Raw genomic sequence first — 6,790 nt, forward strand, 5'->3', positions numbered from 1 at the left:
TATATATGGAAAGGATATTCTGCGTATAAATTTTGAGTTATGCGCTTATAAATTTAACTGGTTTTACTCCTCCGTCTCGGAAATATGTGGCAATTGAATGGGCTTTAAGGAGAACATCTAGAGTATATTTCTTTTAAATTGTTAGAATCGTTCTGAAGCTACTATCTGTAAATGATTTTTTGCAAAATTTAGAGCTTCATTTCGTGCTTCTACCACAGAAATGGAAAAAGTTCACCCCCAGGGCTGTTATGAACCGGCGTAATTGCAGTCATAAGTCAGTCGCTTAACTTCCTCAGCTACAAACGGCCTGCATCCTAAGGGACCGCTATGAAATTAAAGTCAAGTCCGAGGACGAATTCGAATGCCGACTCGGGGCTGCTAAGGTAGTGCCTCAACTCCCTCAGCTACAAACAGCTCATGACTGGCCAGTGAAATAAGGTAATACCGATTTTGAAAAAAAAAAACTGGATGGCTCATATTTTAAAATGAATTATTTCTGACTAGACTATTTCGGTATTCAAATCAGAGCATCAATATAATACAGTGAACATTAAAAATGTAACATTGAGAGCTTTCTCTCATAAATAATACACGAAAACTACGGTGGAAAAACAGGTGTCCAAAAAAATTGAATACTAGAAACACGAAATTTATCTTTTCAGATTCTTGGGACTGGTATTTTTTAAAACAATATTTAATGTTCGACAGCTGTTTAAAATAACCAGTTGTTATTTTTGAATCTTTAAGTATTTTCTCTTGAGTATTCAATAATTTGCAAACATTACTTGTTCTTTCCCCTACATATAGTTGTGGTATTTTATTACCCTTTGCTGGCATTTTCCGAAACCATTTTTAGCAAGTATAGAATAGTTTGATCTAATAGATAAATGCAATGAATTTTGCCAAATCATTTTGAAATAGTGATTATACTCATCAAAAACTTATTCTCCCGTAGTCTTTCATAAAAACATCTTTTTGACAGTAGAATGGAGAATATTTATTAGTGGGTAACACAATACGTTTATTACGATAAAACTGTAATATTAAAAAAAAAAGTGTCCTTGCAGCATAAATTAATAAATTTATCGGAAATTTATCTGGAATTTTTATATAATAATTGAACCCAGTAATAAAGTATTAGATACTCAAATAGCACCAAGGAATCAAGGAATGGTTTGCTTCATTACTTTTGACGATTGAATAAAAAAAAAAAAAAGGAACCCCTATGTTTCCAAGTCCATGTACAGATAAGAATGTCATGAATCCATAGCATTTTACAGATAGTTTGAAAAATACACTTTTAAATAACACGAAATACTCCTACGACATGAGCTTCACGGTACTATATTCTTATGTAGGTAGAAGAACTAGGTTAGGCATTTCATGGACCGCCCAAGCGCTTCACAATGGCTTGCGTGTTGGTGTTTCTGGAGACTGACAGAAAATCGTGCAAGAATGAACGGTGTATTATTTATTACTGTGATCGAAGGATCAGTTATTATGAATTAATAATATTATTTGTCCTCTTCGATAGTACTAGTGTTATAATAGTTTTTGTTGTAGATAAATTATAATGAATAGCGAAGATAGCCCCCAGAATTGTTTATAAAATAGTATACATGATATTTCAAGAGGAAATGTCAGTAAAGGAATGAGGCACAATTTATCAAAAATGTAGTTCAGTAATTCAGTTCAACTCTATCAATAGAATGAAATTTTTATTCAACATTGTTATTTATAAAAAAATATACATATATTTTGCCAGACAGTTTAGAACGTACCCTTCGTATCCTTGCGAAGACGCAATAAAACTGAATTTTACAGTCTTTTTAATAATTACATATGAGAAATAATTTTTAAATAACACTGATAGTCATGTCTCTAAATTTTTTATCTTGCTCTGGTTTCGTTTACATTTCGAAGTGTTGTGTTTTCGCAACACTGGCCATTCTCATCTGAAATTCTATATTTCTGGAAATCTGGAAGTGCTTATTTCTTAAAATACACTGAGGCACACTGTATATACATCACTAGTACTATATATCATATAATGAGAATGTTTTAAAAATGAATTATAAGTATATTATAAGAATCTACTTACATTTATTTAAGTTATTTCGTAAATGCTAGGATGGTTGTCCTTTCTGTATATATCTGAAACGAGGGAGAAAAAAAATGTTATTTTTGGGATGTGTTACACTAAAATAATTAAGTTATATTCAAACATCATTTCAAATACTCTATTACTCCAAATAAAATTCAGAGTAAGTACATTAATTTTTCTTCACATTTTCTAAATTTTCTATCCGTGAAAAAGAGAATTAGTTGAAATCATTACTTGTTTTAAACAATTATCCAAATTTCTGTAAAAATCAGAACAATTCAGCTTAATTTTTACAGATTGTTTAAATGTTTGCTTATTTTTAATATATTACCTTTAAACTGCGTAATTTGATATGTTTACAATTCCATAATTTATGAAAAACGTTTCTGTACATAATTAAACTTATAGAACTTCACAACTTCAGAAATTTATTATTTTGATATGAATGGGTGGATTAACTCCCATGTATCATACAGATTAAGGAGTAGGGAAATTTGAAATCCTATTAAAATGATATATGGCATATTAAAATAATAATCAGATTACTTTCTGCCCTTACTGCGGTCAGATTATCCCGTAGAAAGTATATTTGAAATATGATACCCTCTCCTTAGACATTAAAAAAAAAGTAAAACACTTTTGTTAGAAATTTGGTGTCATGTTAAAAGAAACCGTAAGCCCACTCAAATAATAAAGTCCAATGGCCTTATCTTTTTAAAGAGAAGAATGAAAAAAAAAACTAAGAAAGTAATATTAACGGTACTTCATTAACTAAGTATCTGTGACTAACTGTATTAAAGATACGGTTTTAATACGTTTAGTAATACTACGCTTAAAGCTTTTTTTTTCTTTTATTATTTACCTTTTCGAAGAGGTAGGCAGTAATCTAAAATAAAAATATAAGTTATTATTTTTTATAGTAATACATTTCAAAATATTAAAAACTATTTGATTTATATAAAGTTAATTGAGATAAATATTATTTATTATGATTAAAACTCTTTTGAAATTGTTAAAAAAGTTCTATATTTTCAAATGAATTAGTGAAATCGAAATGTTTATTCAATTATTCTTTACATGTGTGGCAGATTATAATATCTATCAATAAAAAAAAAATATTCTTTTACAGATCACAGGTATATTATTTTTAAACGAAATTTTTATAGATAGCTATAATTTAAAACTTATTATTCATTGGTAGGTAGTCGTTAATTCCTACTGTAACATGGAAAAAAAGGTATTTATTTACAAAAACTAATTACAATAAAAAACTAAAAATATAAAGATGTGCGAACAATAGTACATATCATAAAAATCATAATTATTTATTTCAACATGAATGAAGCATTCGAATAAAATAGATATGAATTTATGTTTACCAATTATCAATAGATATGGAACATCTTACATCTAAGGTATCGTTATAAAGTATTTATCGTTATAAAGCGGTTGAATATCAATATATTTTGTTTAACATGTCAAGTATTCAAACCAAGAAAATAAATTTCATTTTCCACGAATTGTTTAAAATAAATTTTTTTGGTTATATTTGTGTTTTACTAAAAATATAGAAATTTAATATCATATCAATGCTTTTTAGTCTACGATGCCAACATTTTTGAACCTACTTCCAGTAACCTTTGATAATACTTCTTGACATTGAAGGATCAAAATCAATAAATCAAGGAAGTATATGACTTTGCACTGAGAGGGCCGTTGATTATATCACATTACTTCCCTATTTATTTTACTTCCTAACACAGGCTCCAGCGGCTTCAAAACCGGTGATGAGGGTTTGAGTTATTCCGTATCCATATTTATGAGATTGAAGTTTGGTTTGGAGGCATTGCGGATTACAATTTAAGGCTTTTTTTCCTCTAAATTTTTATTATTACAGATTGTATGGTAATAATTTAAGCTATTGAGAACTAGACTGTTTGTAGTCTATCATAGCAGCCTAGTTACTGCAGCGGCGCCGGTTTAAATCCGGCCTTGAGGTAGGGATGGGATATCGATATCGATATTATCGAAATATCGATATTTTGTCTCCAATATCCGATATTTTGATATCGATATCGAGTAACCGATAATATCGGAATATCGATATTCTCCTTCGATAATATCGAAATCTCGGTTTCTAAAAAAAAAACGAACGTCGCACCTTAATATAATTGATAATATACACTCCAATGTAATATATCTATAATTCATAATATAATATGGCAAAGATTTTCCGATGTTATTTAATCCAAATATCGATATTTTGTTAAAGAAAATATTCAAGCTTAATAATAGTATTTCGATATTTAATATTGATTATTCATCATATTCATTTCGATATTTGACATTTTTATAATTATTTATTCCTAACGTTAGTAAAAGTATTCCGATATTGTATTATCAAAGGATCGATATATTGTTTCAATACTTTAACATCCATTTGATCTTTGATAATGTTATTTATATCGATATCGATAATTACCAACAATATTCTAATTGATACAATATTAGATATTTCGATATTTTTTTTTTATAGAATTGTCTATATTTGGTATATTAAGATTAAGAAAATTTTATAAAAATCTAAAAAACCGTATATCGATATTTTATTTTCATATTATATTATTATTATATATTTTTCCATTTTATTCCATGTTCCTTTCGATTTTTTACATTGTTATTAATATTTATATCAAAGATTAGAAACGATATTTCGATATTTCATTAAAAAATATTAAGAAAATCTTATGAAAAGTTTAAAAATAGTTTTCTGATATTTTAAATTGATAAATTCATGTTCATTTCGATATTCTACATTGTTATTATTATCGATATTGAAGATTAGAAAAAACATAAAAATACTTTATAAATAAATAATCAATTTAAATAAATTTATATTCCTTTCGATATTCGACATTGTTATTAATATCGATATCACAGATTAGAAACCGTGTTTCGATATTTTGTTCAATAGAAATATCAATATTTTATAAAAAAAATAAAAATAAAATAAAACGTTTTATGAAAAATTAAAAAATGGTACTTCGATATTTCATTTTGAAAATTTTCTGTTCCTTTCGATATTTTACATTGTTCTATTAATATAGTTATCGAATATTAGAAAAGAGTCTCTTTTGACCACAACCCTGACCATCTTCTTATATAGAAATAATATTTCATTACAAAATTTTAAAAAAAATCTTATAAAATTTTTCAATATTTAGAATTGATAAATTCATCTTCATTTCGATATTCTACATAGTTATTATTATCGATATTGAAGATTAGAAAAAGCATAAAAATACTTTTTCGATATTTTAAATTGAAAAATTAATATTCCTTTCAATATTCGATATTATTACTAATGTCGACATGGAAGATTAGAAACCATACTTTATTTTATTTAATAGAAATATAGATATTTTATAAAAATAAAAATTATGAAAAGCTAACAAAAGGTATTTCGATATTTCATTTTGAAAATTTATTATTCATTTCGGTATTTCACATTGTTCATAATATCGATATCGATATTTCAATCTTATTTTTATAGAAATGTCTATAATGGGTATAATAAGATTAAGAAAATTTTATAAAAAACATAAAAATAGTCTTTCAATATTTTAAATTGATAAATTCATATTCCTTTCGTTATTCGACATTGTTAAGAATATCTGGTAGATTAGAAAAAGTATTTCGATATTTTTTCATCGAAATATCGATATATTATGAAAGAAAACTATAATATTTTAAGAAAAGCTAAAAAAAGGTATATCGATATTTTATTTTGATAATTTCATGTTCCTTTCGATATTTACGTTGTTATTAATATCGATATCAAAGATTAAAAACGATTTTTCTATATTTTTCAACGGAATATCGATATATCAATAAAGTGATGTCGGAAAATTGTTGCTAATATACCATATCGATATTTACAATAGTGTAAAATATCGAAATAAATATGTAATATAAAAATAAAATACCGATATTCCAATTTTAATATTTCTATATGTTATTTTAGTCATTTTAAAAAATATATCGATATTTCGATAAAATAATATCGGAATATTGTTCTTATAAACCATATCGATATTACAATAATGCTAAATATCGAAATAAATATGTATTTATCACAATAAAGCATAGATATTCCATTTTTAATTATTATATAAAATTTTCTGGTCTTTAAAAAAAAAATATCGATATTTCGATAAATTACTATTGGAATATTGTTACTAATATTCCATATCGATATTACAATAGTGTAAAATATCGAAATAAATCTGTATTATCAAAATAATATACCGATATTTCTATTTTAAAATATATATACAATTTTCAAGTAATTTTAAACAAAATATCGATATTTTGATTAAATAATATCGGAATATTGTTCATATATACCATATCGATATTACAATAATACAAAATTTCGAAATAAATATATATTTGTCAAAATAAAATATCTATATTCCATTTTTAATTATTCTATACAATTTTCGAGTCTTTTTATCGATATTTAGAAAAAATGATATCGGAATATTGTTGTTTATATTCCATATCGATATTACAACAATGTAAAATATCGAAAAAATATGTAATTATCAAAATAAAATATCGATATTCCTACTTTAAAATCTCTATATAATATTTTGGTCATTTAAAACAATATATCGATATTTC

The 6,790-nt window shown here is 25.4% G+C and overlaps 1 protein-coding gene across 2 annotated transcripts in view; it reads right to left on the minus strand.

The window, feature by feature from the left end:
- The window catches only part of LOC106685432 (uncharacterized), a 195,182-nt gene that overhangs the window by 55,328 nt on the left and 133,064 nt on the right, over positions 1 to 6,790 (minus strand). For both annotated transcript variants that reach the window (XM_024358893.2, XM_014428091.2), the window contains one exon: positions 2,102 to 2,154. The gene's annotated coding sequence lies outside the window, so the exon portion shown is untranslated. The remainder of the gene's footprint in view (positions 1 to 2,101; positions 2,155 to 6,790) is intronic.

Source organism: Halyomorpha halys, unplaced genomic scaffold (assembly GCF_000696795.3).
Source record: "Halyomorpha halys isolate HHAL.00 unplaced genomic scaffold, Hhal_1.1 Scaffold692.1, whole genome shotgun sequence".
Lineage (NCBI taxonomy): Eukaryota > Metazoa > Arthropoda > Insecta > Hemiptera > Pentatomidae > Halyomorpha > Halyomorpha halys.